The following is a 16,477-nucleotide window of genomic DNA, read 5'->3' on the forward strand; positions in this document are numbered from 1 at the left end:
CCGTGACCTCCTGGTTCATAGGTCGACGCTCAACCACTGAGCCACACCTGCTGGGCAAGGATGAGATTCATTTTACTCTGGGGCAGGGGCTATGTTTGAGGCTGCCTGGAACCAGAAAAGTCACAGTGTGTGTGTGTGTGTGTGTGTGTGTGTGTGTGTGTACACGTGTGCACAGGCAAATGGGTGTGTGGCCCCAGGTCTGTGGGCTAGAAGGCACCGTTTAGTCTGCAGAAGCTTCCTGGCCACCCGAAGGCAGGAGGCTGGCAGGGACGGGCAGGTCCCTTCTCAGGGGTGGTTGGAGGCCGGAGGTTGAGAACAGCCCGTGCCTTTTGCCCCTCCTCCATCGCTCCTTGTCCCTTTCCTCCCATCCATTCACCACTGGTCCATCCCCATCCTGCCGCAGAGCACACATGCCAATCAGCATCCTTGCTCCATCACCACTGTCCAGAGCCCACACAGACACCTGCCACTCTGAGGACACCAAGGCTCGTCACACAGACAGGACCACGGGGCACCAGCTGACAGGGGACAAGGTCTTTTCTGCCTTCCTGCCCCCACTACCCCCCACAGCCAGGCCAGAGGGAGGGCAACGAAAGAGCAGCCACCCCCACCCCCTCTGAGTCCCTCCAGCAAATCCCTGAAGTGGGAGGGGAGGGGAGGTGGTGGGAGTCAAATCAGCTGTGAGACTGAACTTTGAGGCTGGACTGGGCCAGTGAGGAGAATGTTAGCAACATTGCCTGAGGGGCCCCAAAGGCGGAGGGGGAAGGCAGGGGGAGAGATGGTAGGCTGGGCGTGGGCCAGGGCAGTGGTGGGAGGAAATGAAGGATGTTATGATGTCTCGGTCGGGTTTGCAAAGAGAACTTACCTCTGCAGGGAAGAGGAAGGTGGCCCGAGGTTCCATTGCCCCCTGGAAGAGGGGGGGACAGCTCAGAGACACAGAGACAGCCAGTCGGGTGGCTCAGGGGCTGAGCAGCGACCTGTGAACCAGGAGGTCACCGTTCGATTCCCGGTCAGGGCACATGCCCGGGTTGCGGGCTCAATCCCCAGTGGGGGGCATGCAGGTGGCAGCCGATCAATGATTCTCTCTCATCATTGATGTTTCCGTCTTTCTCTCCCTCTCCCTTCCTCTCTGAAATCAATAAAAATACATTTTTAAAAAACAGCACAGAGACAACAGAGAGAGGAGTCAGGGGCAGGTGAGCCGCCACCCCCTGCAGGTGGCCAGGTACAGGGCGGGGAGGGAACAGTGGCCCCTGAAAGGGTTTGGAAGGACAGACCTAAGATGCCACGTGGAAGTGTCTTCTGTGGCCGAGTGTCACCCCGAGACCTTCCGTAAAGGCTCCGCTCACAAGCAGCGGAGGTTTGCGGAAATGAGCCGGAAGGGGTGAGGTTTCGAGTCTGAGTCAGCACAGGCCCAGCAGGACCCTCAGGAAGAGGCGGGAGCAACAGGAGAGGCGGTGAAGCCACCCGGGGGCTCTGAACTCCGAGGACTCTACTCTCACTGGACACGAGGGAGGGGACTGACCATCCACTCGGCCCTCCCCCGGGCAGTGTCTTCCTCACACGAGGCCAGAATGAATTTCAAAAGGCTAATCTGACATTGTCTCACAGGTCCGCACGCCCAAACCCCAACACAGTCCTAAAACCCTTCGCTTGCTCTCAGGTTAAAGATGAACTTGCTGGCCCGGCCTCCAAGGCTGTGCAGGAGGGAGGGCAGGGTCCTGCCAGACTCTCCAGGAGCCAGACACTCAGACACACAGGCTGTCCTTCACACCTGACCCCAGGGCCTTTGTACCGGCTGCTCCCTCTAGAACTGCCCGCCCCCAGGCAACTTACTCACCTCTCGGGACCCTGATCTCCTGACCAGGTCACTCCTCCCTCTGGGTGCACCTCCGCGGCTGCACTGGCGAGGAGGAGTGGAATGGCCACAGAGGCTCAGAGCCCACGCCTTACACCCGTCCTCATCATGCCCTGGCACGGGGCCCACCTTCGCTGCATCGTGAACAGATTGAACGACCCCACCATTTACCAGGGAGACAGGAGAACGGCCCCCGGAGGGGCTCCAGGTGCCACAGAGGAGCAGCAACCTCCTCAGACGCCAATTCCCTTGGTCCACAGCGAGCAGGGCACCTGGACTTGTGCAGCCCAGTGTCCCTGAGTCCTGTGCCCTGCGGAGAATCCCGTGACACCAGGCTCCAGGTGACGTCTCTCCTCCTGCAGGGCTCAGGTTCAAGCTACATGCATATCCCAGTCTTCTGCCTGCTCACTTCAGGGAGTGGGGAAGGAGCCGGGTGGCAAGGCCAGGGCACTTATCTTTATCAATGATCACAAGGACAAAAACACAGTAATCACTACTTTCTACTGAGAAATTAGAATGAGCCAAGTGCAATGCAAAATATTTGGCATGGGTAATTTCATTTCAGACAAGCCTTGGAGGTAGGTACTATTATTATCCCCCTTTTACAGACAAGAAAACTGAGGCCCAGAGACATGTAGAGGCTTGGCCAGGTCACAGGACTTATTCCTACTGGATTCAAAGCCAGGTCCTAGGGATGCGCTTAACCACCAGGATTTAGAAGGAAAAACAACCCAGCTGGCATGGCTCAGTGGTCGAGTATCGACCTATGAACCAGCAGGTCACGGTTCAATTCCGTCAGGGCACATGCCCAGGTTGCAAGCTCGATCCTCAGTATGGGGGCATGCAGGGGGCGGCTGATCAGGTAGCTGATTGATTATTCTCTCTCATCATTGACTAGAGGACTTGTGTACGAATTTGTGCACTAGTGACTCATGCACCAGCGGGGTCCCTCGGCCTGGCCTGCAGGATCAGGCCAAAACCAGCTCTCCAACATCCCCCAAGTGGTCCCGGATTGCGAGAGGGCGCAGGCCAGGCCGAGGGACCCCACTGATGCACGATCAGGGCCAGGGAGGGACACGGGAGGTTGGCCAGCCAGGGAGAGACTGAGGGGGGGGTCCAGGGTGTGTCCGGCCTGTCTTGCTCAGTCCTGATCTGCTGGACCCCAGCAGCCAGCTAACCTAGTCAGAGTGTCTGCCCCCTGGTGGTCAGTGCTCATCATAGTGAGCAGTTGAGCAACCTTAGCATATCATTACCATATTATGCTTTGATTGGTTGAACGGACAACTGGACGACCAGACACTTAGCATATTAGGCTTGTATTATATAGGATGTTTCAAACCCTCCCTCCCTCTTCCTTCCTCTCTGAAATGAATAAATATGTATGTGTATATATACACACACACATTTGTTTAATATAAGGAAGAATAGTGTCATGTGTATTAATAGATCTCGTTTCCCCTTGCTCAGTGGTCACTTCCCGTTTGACACAAAGGCACTTTCCTGTCCTACATATTCAGTCACAGGCCTGATCAAGGCAAATTAAAAATCTGGTTCTGAAATGCATCTGAACTCTGCCACCCACCAGCTGGGTGACACAAATCTAGAACATGGGACATTTTCAACGTAACCAACCTGTCTCTTCAAAACAATTCTTCTAGTCTATGTCATGAGGACACTGACAAGACAACCTTGACTGGATTGGGCCGGGGTGGGGGGGAGGGGGCTAAAGAACCGTTTTTGGGGAACCACGGGAGAAAGTTGCATGTGGGCCGATATTAAGAGACATTGCAGAATCAGCAATCCCTCCCTTTGGCATCATAATGCCAATGTGGACTGTGTCCTCGCTCTGATGGGTGAAGTGTCGTGATGCCTGTGACGTACTCCCAAGTGGTTCCGGAAGAAAAATCAGCAACGAGAGAAGGAGCGAGAGAAACAGAAGCAGCACGTCCCCAGCTGTGCAGTGCGTGGTCTGAGGACAGGGTGGCATGTGTTCGTGGCGCTATTCATTTCGGCTTTTTGGGAGGCCTGGCATTTTTTCTCAGTGAAAAGGGAGAAGGAGAGAGCGGACAGGAAAGGGTGGTTGATGAGCCTGCTAATCCGGAGCCCCTTCCGGTTTTAGAGTCTAGCCAAGCACCACAGACTGGGTGGCTGAAACAGTAGACATTTCTTCCCTCACAGGCCTACAGGTTGAAAGTCCACGCGTCAGCGGGTTTGGCCTCTCCCGGGGCCTCTCGCCGAGGTTGCAGGCAGCTCAGAGTGCCCTCCAGGCCTTTCCCTGGGCCCGTGCTCTGTGGGTCACGCCTCCGCCTGGAAAGACACAGTGGCTTAGGGTTGGGGCCCACCCTCCGGGCCCCATTTTAACTTCCTCGCCTCATCTTCACCCCATCTCCAAATACAGTCACATGCTGCCCGGCCTGTGTGGCTCCGTGGTTGACTGTCGACCTATGAACCAGGAGGTCACGGTTCCATCCCCCGTGTGGGGCGTGCAGGAGGGGGCCAATGAATGATTCTCTCTCATCAGTGATGTTTCTATCTCTCTCTCCCACTTCCTTCCTCTCTGAAATCAATAAAAATATTTTTTTAAAACACAGTCACATTCTGAGGTATTGGGGTTAGGGCCTTGACAGATGAACTTGGGGGACCACATTTCTGCCCATAACAGACCTAAGGCTACCTTGAGCTTCACCCCCAACTCTGCAGGGGCACAAAGAGGCCTTTTCAGTCCACCTGTTCCTTCTCGCGGAGCAGAGGCTGGGCTCCTGGTAGGAGGGAGAGATCCGAGGGAGAGCTGTCCCTCCCCATTCAACCCCACCCACCTTCTCCGGGGCACAGGCCTGCTCCCCCCAGCATCACTCCACCCAGCACCCGTGACACACACACCAGCTGCCTAGCCAGCTGCTCAGGTCAAAGTCATGCCACACAACCTGTGACAAGGCTCCTCCCTCCCTGGATGCGGCATGGCGGAGCCCTCAGGCCTCCACTCCCAGCCAATCAGAGCACTGATGTGGTCCTTCCTCCTGCTGTCACTCAGACTTGCCCCACCCCCAGCCCCGATGATAAAAGTTACATTTTCTATAGAAATGTGGGGCGTAAAGTTATAAAAATTAATAATATACTTTTACCTATAATCAAGTAAAACACTCCAGAAACCTTAAACATATATCTACAGTTGACCCAGGAATTCTGCTCTTGGAGTTCTAGTTAAACCCATTATCAAAAAAAGCATAAAACACTTTTTTAAAATATATAATGAGCCAGAAATATATATATAATGTATGTATGTATGTACGTATGTGTGTGTATGTGTGTGTGTGTGTGTACTGGACAGAGAGAATGAGTGATAAAGCAAATATATTTTTATTTGCTCAGCTGGTGTGGCTCAGTGGTTGAGCATCGACCTATGAACCAGGAGGTCATGGTTCGATTCCTGGTCAGGGCACATGCCCGGGTTTCGGGCTCAATCCCCAGTGGGGGACGTGAAAGAGGCAGTGATTCTCATCGTTGATGTTCCTATCTCTCTCCCCCTCTCCCTCCTCTCTGAAATAAATAAAAATATATTATAAAATAAAATGGCAGTTGAGGACTGCAGTAGTATAAAGATGAATATAGATAAAGCCAGGCTGGCTTCATTATTCTATATTTATTATTATTGCATTCTTTTTTCCCCCCTTCTGATTTTGAGAGAAATTTAATTAAAACATTTCTGGGCACAAAGCCTCCTTTGCGTCCCCGAGAAACCAGCTTACTTACCTGTGATACTGGACACTAAACAGGTCCAGGGCTGCCTGGCACTACTTGAGCCAAACTAAGCAGAGACGGGGTTGAATCATATATGAGCATTTGTTACCATAACGCCAGCTGCATGGGGGAGCAGCAGGTCGCCCTGGACATTCTGCTCTTGCCCACCGGGCCAGCTGGCTGCTTATAGGCAAGGGAGAAAGCTGCGTGCGGCTGCGAGCTGGCGAGTAGCCGGGGAAAGAGGAGGGAGGGCCCACAGTCTGCCTTTCAGGTGCTCGAAGCCCGATAACAAGGCGGCTAATCTTCCATGATGTTGGAACGCTCAGCCCCGCCCGGTCCTGGGGCTGCAGAACCGTCAACATTCCTGAGGCCGGCTCCCGGAACGTAACGGGGTCAGGGTCCAGGCACAGCAACCCAGTCAAAGCATGTCCTGTCCTCGTCTGCTTTTAAAATGCGTTTCTTTTTATAGCCCTGTTTTCCTTCTTTCGACACATCCCCCAGGTTCCCAGGGTCTGTAAGAAAACCTCTTATCCACAGTCAGCAAGGTGAGTAATCATTAAACCACTGTGGTCCTATTCTTATCACGTGCCCGTGCTCCTGTGACCTGCTTCCCCAGCCTCCCAGGCCCTCCCCTCTCCCTCCCCCTCCCCCTCCCTTTTTTCCTCCCTTTGCCTCACCTTTCCATCCAGACCTCGGCAGGGAGGGGAAGGCAGGTAAGTATTTTCAAAAAAAAACCAGACAATTCTCTGACATGAGCTATGCCCCTCCCCTAGTGTGTGAAAGCCACTGAGATTATTTTTTGTTTGTTTGTTTTAAATATGCCTTCTTATCTTTCTCTCTCAATAGGAAAAACAAGTAGGAAGCCACCCTTTAACAGCAGGGGCTGGGCCCTCAGGATACTAAGGTGTTGAATGAATATGTCCACTGAATGGATTTTGGTGCAGCCTTCGAAATAGTGCTTACGTGAAAGGGTCTTGCACTAATTTGAAAACAGTCATGGTAAGCAAAAGGGAGGGAAAGGCATAAAACAGACATTATAATGGCAGCCAGCCCTAGCCAGTTGCTCAGTGGTTAGACTGTCAGCCTGTGAACTGAAGGGTCCCGGGGTTCGATTCCCATCAAGGGCACATGCCTGGGTTTCAGGCTTGATCCCCAGTAGGGGGCGTGCAGGAGGCAAGCGACCAGTGATTCTCATTGAGGTTTCTATCTCTTCCTCTCTGAAATCAAAAAAGGATTATTTAACAATTTTGTTTGTTTAAAAGTCAAGGAAGCCAATAGACCCATGGGATGTCATTAAGGGAAAGGAGCTTACCTCAGTTTTAAGATGGGGACACGGGCCCCAGAGAGACGCCAAGTGCGCCTTGAGTTGGGCAGAAGGACATCGTAGTCACTCAATCCTGCGAACACTCTCCCAGGGGCCACTCCAGCAGTTACCACCCTGCTGGGGAGACCGAGTGGCAGTCACTTGCTCGGGGCATTTGTTAAGGTCCCGGGTGAGTGTCTGCCACTGCAGGGCTCTAAGCCGCCCAACAGCCCTGCGCGGGGAGAGGAGACGAGGCAGGGTTTGGGGTAAAGAGGCGCGCAGGGTTCCCATCCAGGGACCGCTCGGGGCGCCCGATCCTGCTGAGTAATCCTTTCCCCAGCCGGCGTGAGGCTGCGCCTTTCTTGCTGAGTCAAGGACACCGGCGGCTTTTTGCTGAGTCACGGTCCCGAGGTCTGTTTTCGCTGAGTCACGCTCCCAGCTGCCCCGTTTTAATCCCTTGGGCCAAAGTCCTGGCCTCCGGTGGAGCAGAGGCAGCGACTCCCTGGGGCCCGGCACGTACTAACTGGCTGACCTCAGAGTCCTGGCAAAGCAAGCCTCCCTCCCACAGGTCTTCAGCCTGTCGTCCTCCCTGTCCCCGTTTCAGGAAACGAGTATTTCTCAGTAGCCTCCCACAGGCCAGGGGGCTTCATGTAATCGTAGAGCAGGGTGGGGCGGACGCTGCGATCCCAATTAGAGGGAGAACGGCCAAACAGCCGGCCTGAACTTTCCCAAAACAAGATCCTGAACCGCTGGCTGCCCAGAGCAAAGAAGCAGGACAAGGAAATGCAAGGCACCATCTGGGTTGGTAGGCGAATCGGAGGTATAGGTTTTAGTAATGAATGTGTATGGAAGTCTAATTTCCTGGTGTCTATGATTGTACTGCGGTTACAAAAGACTATCCTGCTAAAGAATTTGGGGGTAAAGGGACATGATGTCAGCAACTTACTATCAAATGAGCCAGAAATATGTATAATATATATAATGTACTGGTATGTATGTATGTATGTGATGGAGAGAGAGAATGAGTGATAAAACAATATGACAAAATACTGGTGAATCTAGGTGACAAGATACAGGAATCCTCTGTACTTTTTATTCATTTTTTAAAAATATATTTTTATTGACTTCCAAGAGGAAGGGATAGGGAGAGAGAGATAGAAACATCAATGATGAGAGAGAATCACCGATCGGCTGCCTCCTGCATGCCCCCCACCGGGGATCGAGCCCACAACCCCAGGCATGTGCACTTGACCGGAATCGAACCTAGGACCCCTCAGTCCGCAGGCCAACGCTCTATCCACTGAGCCAAACCAGCTAAGGCTATACTTTTTATTCTTGCAGCTTCCCTGGACATTTGAAATCATTTCAAAGTAGTTACTTTTAGAGAGAAAAGGAAAAGTAAAGATCAGGTAGCTGAGATTCAAAACTCTCAAATGAGAGTAAGGTTTGTCAGATGTTAGTGACCCCACCCTACTCAGAACCATCCAGAAATTTCTAGATAGGAAAAGGCTCTGGCAGAATCCTGAAAGAGGAACTGGATGTGGCTCTCTGACCAAACCTGAGTTCCTCTGTGCCAGCCCCTCCCACCCCAGGCCCATCCTGAGCTTCTTACAGATATTAAACCGACTTAATTCTCACCACATCCCCTTGAGCTGATTTTGTCAGACGAGAAAATAAAAGCTGGGAGGGATTAAAGTGCACGCACATAAGTCATGGATGCCAGCTTTGACCGCAGTTCTATTGCTAAGAGCTCATTGCTTAAACCAGGGGTCCTCAAACTTTTTAAACAGGGGGCCAGTTCACTGTCCCTCAGACCGTTGGAGGGCCGGACTATAGTTTTAAAAAAAAACTATGAACAAATTCCTATGCACACTGCACATATCTTATTTTGAAGTAAAAAAACAAAACGGGAACAAATACAATATTTATATTTGCATGTGGCCCGTGGGCCGTAGTTTGAGGACCCCTGCTTTAAACAGTCTGCACTACCTGGAAGTGCCTTGGTCAGGTTGGACCAGTCCTGGGGCCACAGGCAGGCTCCATATTGGCCAGGCCATCCCTGGGCTGTGCTCGTGGAGGCTGGGCAATGTTGGAGAAAGATGTTGCTTCTTCTACACCTTCTACACCACCCCCCAACGGCCTCAAGCTCAGAGTCTCTGGACGGCTGGTTGTTGTTGAACTTGAGTGTGTTTTAGAGACAGATGTACCTGACCTTGAGTCCCAGGTGAGCAGTGTGACCATAGGCAGGGAATTTAACTCTGCTAAGCCTCATTCATGAAAAATGTAGGGACTAGCTGCCTGTGCCAGGCTCTGGGATAGGGAGGTAAACTCCACACGGTCCTGGCCGCCCTCACGGAGCTCACCTTCCCTGGGTGGGGGCCCCTGGGGCACAGGGAGCTCAGGGGAGGCCCCATCATGTGAAGGGAAAACACCAGGAAAATCTAGGCTGAGTCTGTCCCACAGCTTGATTGACATATAGTTGCTCTGGCCCGGTAGCTCGGTTGGTTGGAGCATCGTCCAGATATACCGAGGTTGCGAGTTCGATCCCTGGTCAGGGAGCATGCAGGAGTCAACCAATGAATGCATGGAGGAGCGGAACAGCAGATGGATGTTTCTCTTTCTCTAGGGTCAATTAATGGAAAAATACATTTTTTAAAATTATCTTTTTAGTAAATGTAATTGACATACAAAACTTTACATATTTCAAGTGTGTAACTTGATTAGCTTTAATAAGTACAAACTGTGAAATCATCGCCACAATCACGATAAGGAACTTATTCACCACTCCCCAAAGTTTCCTCACAGTCCTTTGTAAACCCCTGTCCGTGCCCCCTTCCAGGCCTGATTAGATTTTCTAGAATTTTATATAATTCTATATACATTTTATATACAATTTTATATTTATGTAAATAGTAAGCTTCTTTTTTGGGGGGTCTGGCTTGTTAAAAATATATCTTTATTGATTTCAGAGAGGAAAGGAAAGGGAGAGAGAGATAGAAGCATCAGTGATGAGAGAGAATCATAGATTGGCTGCCTCCTGCATGCCCTCCTCTGGGGACCGAGCCCACAACCCACGTGTCCCCTGACAGGGAATCGAACCATGACTTCCTGGTCCACACCCAACCACTGAGCCACACCGGCTGTGCTGTTTATTCCTTTTGATTGCTGAGTATCCAGTGTATGTTATACCACAATATGCTAACCTGTTCCCCTGCTGATAGACATGTGGGTTGTTTCCAGTTTGGGACTATTACAAATCAAGCCAGTGTGACCATTCAAGTCTTTGTGTGGACACATGTTTTCATCCTCATCCTATATAAGAAAACCCTAATATGCAAATCGACCAAACGGCAGAACAACCAGCGGAACGACCAGTCACTATGATGCTCACTGACCACCAGGGTGCAGACGTTCAACACAGGAGCTGCCCCCAGCCTGCAGGCCCCAGGCCAGCCAAGGCGGGTGCCAGCAGGGGTCCCCTGACCATCCTGCTAGTTGCCCCACAGATCAGCCCTGATCGCTGGCCATGCCTAGGGACCCTATCCATGCACGAATTTCGTGCACCAGGCCTCTAGTCTATATATATAAAAGGCTAAGTGAGTGACTGTCCATCTGAAAGGTCCCGGGTTCGATTCCAGTCAAGGGCATGTACCTGGGTTGCGGGCACAACCCCAGTGGGAGATGTGCAGGAGGCAGCTGGTTGATGTATCTCTCTCATCGATGTTTCTAACTCTCTCCCTTCCTCTCTGTAAAAAATCAATAAAATATATTAAAAAAAAAAAAAAGAACAATACATTTGTAGGGAAATGACAAGACCAAGAAAAGACAGCAGGCGGTGGCAGGGGAAACGTGTGGGGAAAGGACTGGGAAGTAAGGGTTAACTTGGGAAGGTTTGTTAAGTGGATTCCTCTAGGTGCCACCTCTGGGCTGATAAGAATCTGGAGTTATCTCAGGTGATTAAGAGCCTAAGCCTGCTTCTAGGCAAACGAGGGCAAAGGCAGAGAGCCATTTTGGCATTTGCTGTTTCTCAATTGTCTGCAGCATATTTATTGGGGTGGCATATTTTGACTCCTTACAGCATCGTTTTATGTTCTCACCAGCAGTGAGATTCCAGTTGCTCCATCTCAACAATAAGAGTAGACAGTCTTTTAAAAATTATTATTGATTTTAGAGAGAGAGAGAGAAACACCAATTGTTCCACCCATTCATTGGTTAATTCTTTCTCTTTCTTTATTGATTAAGATATTACATATGTGTCCCATTCCCCCATTGCCCTCCCCCCAAACCCCCCACCCCCCACCCCCGCTCATGCCCTCACTCCCCTGGTGTCTGCATCCATTGCTTAGGCTTATATGCATGCATACAAGTCCTTTGGTTGATCTCTCCCCCTTACCCCCACCCTCCCCTACCTTCCCTTTAAGGTTTGGCCATGTGATTGATGCTTCTGTCTCTGGATCTATTTTTATTCATCAGTTTATGTTGTTCATTATATTCCACAAATGAGTGAGATCATGTGATATTTATCTTTCTTCAACTGGCTTATTTCGCTTAGTATAATGCTCTCCAGTTCCATCCATGCCGTTGCAAATGGTAGGAGTTCCTTCCTTTTTACAGCAGCATAGTATTCCACTGTATAGATAGATGTACCACAGTTTTTTAATCCCCTCATCTGCTGATGGGCACTTAGGCTGTTTCCAAATCTTAGCTATTGTAAATTGTGCTGCTATGAACATAGGAGTGCATCATTGGTTAATTCTTTTTTTTTTAAATATATTTTATTGATTTTTTACAGAGAGGAAGGGAGAGAGATAGAGAATTAGAAACATCGATGAGAGAGAAACATTGATCAGCTGCCTCCTGCACATCTCCCACTGGGGATGTGCCCGCAACCAAGGTACATGCCCTTGACCAGAATCGAACCTGGGACCTTTCAGTCCGCTGAGCCAAACCGGTTTCGGCCATTGGTTAATTCTTGTATGTGTCCGGACCAAGGATCAAACCGGAAACCTTGGCATATTGGGATGACACTCTAACTTAGTAGTTCTCAACCTTGGCTGCACATTAGAATCACCTGGGAATCTTTTTAAAATCCTGATTTCTGGGCCTCATCCTCCGGAAATTCTGTTTCTTTGTGACTAATGTTGTGGCCCCACCCCATAACAAAGAAACAGAATTTCCAGAGGATGAGGCCCAGAAGTCAGGATTTTAAAAAGATTCCCAGGTGATTCTAATGTGCAGCCAAGGTTGAGAACCACTGCTCTAACTGAAACTGGACAACCAATGCCTGTCACTATTTGAGTCAATTAAGCAGAAACAGGGGTGAATCATATATGAGCGTTTATTCCAATAATGCAGGCAGTGTGGGAGAGCAGCAGGTCATCCAGGGAAATCTGCTCTGCACCCCGCCCTCCAAACCAGCTGTTTATATTGGGTAGGACAAAGATTACCTGGGAAGTGGACAAAAGGAATAAGAATGGTTACAGGTTACAGGCAATGTGGGTGGGCCTCCAATGTTTGGACAAGATTGTTAATCTGTCCAAGAAAATGGACTACGTTCCAAGGTTGACTCCCAGGTCCCGGGGGCATACAACTCCCAGCCAGGTTAGAATGTGCTTTCTTTAATCAGAACAAAACAACCAAGATTAACAGAGCCATGACTAATACTTCTTACAACCATAACTAGTCCCCAATATTCTATTTCTGCCCCTAACATAACCAACTAAGCTACCCAGCCAGGGCAACAGTCTTTTTAATTTTAGCCATTTAAATAGGTGTGTAGTAAAAAAAAAAAAAAAAAAAAAAAAGTAGTGGTATCTCATTGTGGCTTTAATTTGCATTTTCCTGATGACCTATGAAGTTGAACATCTTTTCATAACATTGTCTTTTGAAGAACAGAAGTTTGTTTGTTTGTTTTTTAAAGTATATTTTATTGATTTTTTACAGAGAGGAAGGGAGAGGGATAGAGAGTCAGAAACATCGGTCAGCTGCCTCCTGCACACCCCCCACTGGGGATGTGCCCGCAACCAAGCTACATGCCCTTGACCGGAATCGAACCTGGGACCTTTCAGTCTGCAGGCCGACGCTCTACCCACTGAGCCAAACCGGTTACGGCTGTTTGTTTTTTTTATAAAGTTCCATTGGTTGAATTTTTCCCCTGACATTTTGTTCTGTACTTGAGAAATCTGCCAAAGCTAAGATCACCAAGATTTTTCCTTTATGATTTATTCTATAGAATAAATTTTATAGATTTAGCTCTTTCTTTGGGGTCCATAATCCCTTTCGGGGCTGAGTATTGAAAGATGACTAGCTTGGCAAATGGGTGAGAGGGCGTTCTAGGCAGGAGGACCAGGACAGAGGGCAGGGTGTGCCAGGCTAAAGAGTTGTTCTTTCTCCCAAGGGCAATGGGAGCTGTTAGGAGCAGAAACCGAACACTGGGGACTAGCTATGGCTATAGCTATAAGAAGTATTGATCATGCTCTGTTAACCTTGATTGTTCGATTCTGATTAAAGAAAGCACAGTCTAACCTGGCCAGGAGTTGTGCACCCCCGGGACCTGGGAGTCAACCTTGGAATGCTGCCCATTCTCATTCGAGAGCTACCTGTTACATGGAAAGATGAACGACCTTGTTGTCCAAGCAATGAAGTCCAACCCCCAGCCCACATGGCCTACTTCCCCACGTAATGTTTGTCCTGCCCAGTATCAGCAGCTGGTTTATGGGGGTACAGAACAGACTTCCGTGGGTGACCTGCTGCTCTCCCATGCTGCCGGAATTATTGGAATAAACACTCACATGTATGATTCAACCCTGTCTCTGTTTAATTGGCTCAAGTAGCGACAGGCAGCCCGGACCCAGTGGCTGTCCGGCTTTGGAGCTACGAAAGGCCAGAGCAGCGGTACAGTCACCTCAGTTGTCTTATCAGCGAAGTTGGGGACAAGAGGAGGGGTGAAGGAGATAAAGAATGGATGGAAAGGTGTTCCGTCAGCCAGCTGGGCTTCTCCTGCCCTTTTTCGGCTCCCAGCCCTCCCAGGGGCTCACGATCAGCACCCAGTGTGGACGGAAAGGCACCTCTGACTAGCTCAGAGACGTGTGCCTGGCCACCTTGCAAACTACAGACCTAAAGTAACCACAAAGGATGGTCTGAAATGAAAGCTTTTTTTCTAACTGAAAGCAGTTTAGGGTGGGTAGTCATGTCCTAAGGCAGGATTTTTCCCTAAGAAAGGTTCACCTTCACCTAAACTAAGCCTAAAATGACATGCCTAATACGCCTTTGCAAAAACAAAGTAATTTCCCACCCCCTCACCCCCTCAAAGCACAGGCTCGCTAGACCATAACCCCCCTCATTTTTGAGTTAGTTGTTGACTGTTAACTATACTGCACCCATCTAAGTAAAAGAAGTATGTCTATCACTTTACTTTTTATCCAATTCCGAGGTCCCCACCCCCAACACACTTTGCTAATCTATCACCAATAGATTTTGTGTAACCCACTTAAGTCTCCTCCTTTGATTGCCATTCCCTGGAGCAATCCGTTGAGATTCTGCTTCCCGGCAATTGTCACATTTGGCTCAAATAAACTAAAAAAAAAAAATCTTAAAAAAAAAATATGGACCTAGGGGAGGCCGGGGGAATGCCAAGCGGGGGGAAAAAGAAGGAGACATATGTAATACTCTTTGTAATACTTTAAGCAATAAAAAAAAAATAAAAAAAAAAGTCAATGGAAAAATATCCTCAGGTGAGGATTAACAAAAAAAAAAAAAGAGAGAGAGATTGTCCCTGTTGGATGAAAAATTCATGCAGTCACATAGTTCCATTGCTCATTGTTTACTTAGAGTGGTGCTTTACAATAAACATATACGGAGCCAAAAAAAAAAATATGGACCACTTCACGGATTTGTGTGTCATCCTTGCGCAGGGGCCATGCTAATTGTCTCTGTATCGTTCCAATTTCAGTATATGTGCTGCCGAAGTGAGCACTCAAAAAATGCTTCACAGGTTTGAATGTTTCCTCCGTTAACACCAGTATTAAATGTTAGTCAACCTTTCCTGGCTTCTTTCGGGAGCTCTTGCATGAGGAATGCTCACCTTCTGTCTGTCACACGTGTAGCAAACATTTCCCCGTCTGTGGTGGGGTTTCAACCCTGCTGACAACCTAGGCAGCTCCACTCTCCAGTCTGGGGGTGTTTTCTAATGGGGCTTGTCACTCCATTTAGGCTGCCCATGGCCACCAGGTCCCTGCCTGCTGGGTCCGAGGCATGTCCTCTGGGGTCTGTGTGGGCTCAGGGAAGCCCGTGTGACCTCATTTTATCAGGGGTGCTCAGGAGGGGGTCTCTCCATTTTCCTGGACACCGTCCAGCTGAAACAAGAGACTCCCCCTTAGCTGGGGTCTCGCCTCTGCTTTTCACTTTTAGAAGCTCCGGAGCCACAGTCTGGCCCCTCCCTGCAGCCCAAACCGCTTCTCTTTTTTCCAGGCTGCAGGCGGTGCCGGGAGTGCTGAGTCGAGATTTCCTCATTCGCCACGTGCAGCAGCATTTCTGCTGTGTCATGGTTGGGAGGGGAGACTCTCGGAGCCAGGCGGATTTTGCTGAGTCACTGGCTGCCTCCTCAGCCTCCCTCTGGTGGGTGAAAGGGCAGCTTTCCAGGCAGGCAGGAGGAAGTGAAACTTCTAGAAAAGGACAAAAGACTCCTGTTTACCACCTTGTTTGCCAAGCCCCTGTCCATCCATCTCAGCATTTATTTGTCTGACACTGCGCTGCCGAGCTTCCCCCCATCGCAGTAAACTGGCAAGTCTGTCTTCCCAGCCGGTTGACCCCCAAACTCTGGCGTTGTCCTGGAGTGCAATTCTCTCTCACATCCCCCTCCCTATTCGCAAATTCTTGCCGCCTCTGCCTTTAGCATAGGACTATCCTAGGTCACTTCTCAGCCCATCCTGTCCAAGCCTCCATCAATCTCCCCCCGGATTACTGCCGTCGGTAGCCTCCTGTCCTGGGCCTTCTTTGGTCTCACCACGGTCGCCAGGAAAACTGGAGCGATAGCCCATGACTCCTCTTAGCCCTGCAGTCTCCCTCACTCACAGAAGGCCCTTGCCGCGGCCTGCAGGCCCTGTGGGCTCGGTCCTGGTCTCTCCCTGCTCTCATCTCCCACCTGCCCTCTCCTCTCTGCTCCAGCCACGATGACCTCCAGCTGCTGCCACCTTGGTCCCACCTTGGGGCCTGCTCTGCCTTGACTCCGATGTAACACTGCAAACACTGAGTCTTCTCACTCGCCATCTCTCTGCCGGCCACTGCCAGGGAAAGTTCTGTACTCACAGGAGGGCATGTGATTAGCCTGGGCCCACCCAGAAAGTCCAGGATGCCCTCCCTGTAACCTTGAATTCATCCGCAGCGTCTGTTAACCTATTCAGTGTTAATGTAATTCAGTCTCTGGAGGTCAGAGTCCTAGGCTGGCAGGGCTGCATTCCCCCTGGAGTTCTGAGGAGAATCCACTTGCTCCCTGTTTCTGGCTTGTGGGGCTGCCTGCTTTCTGGGCTGGTGGCCCCTAACTCCACCTTCAAAGCCAGCAGGGAGCATCCCCTAGCCTC

At 50.1% G+C, this 16,477-nt stretch overlaps 1 long non-coding RNA gene and 1 other non-coding gene across 2 annotated transcripts; one reads left to right on the forward strand and one right to left on the reverse strand.

Moving 5' to 3' along the window:
- Positions 1-6,268: 6,268 nt before the first annotated feature.
- LOC139005751 (uncharacterized) lies at positions 6,269-13,678 on the forward strand. Its single transcript, XR_011470697.1, has 3 exons — positions 6,269-6,309; positions 6,443-6,595; positions 13,410-13,678. It is a non-coding gene; the product is annotated as an uncharacterized lncRNA (long non-coding RNA).
- A 1,089-nt stretch (positions 13,679-14,767) lies between these two features.
- Positions 14,768-14,874, reverse strand: LOC139007742 (U6 spliceosomal RNA). Its single transcript, XR_011470906.1, has one exon. It is a non-coding gene; the product is annotated as a U6 spliceosomal RNA (small nuclear RNA).
- Positions 14,875-16,477: the final 1,603 nt, after the last annotated feature.

The sequence above is a fragment of the Myotis yumanensis genome, unplaced genomic scaffold, assembly GCF_028538775.1.
Source record: "Myotis yumanensis isolate MYYU_CA2020_CCGP unplaced genomic scaffold, mMyoYum1.0.hap1 SCAF_3, whole genome shotgun sequence".
Taxonomy (NCBI): domain Eukaryota; kingdom Metazoa; phylum Chordata; class Mammalia; order Chiroptera; family Vespertilionidae; genus Myotis; species Myotis yumanensis.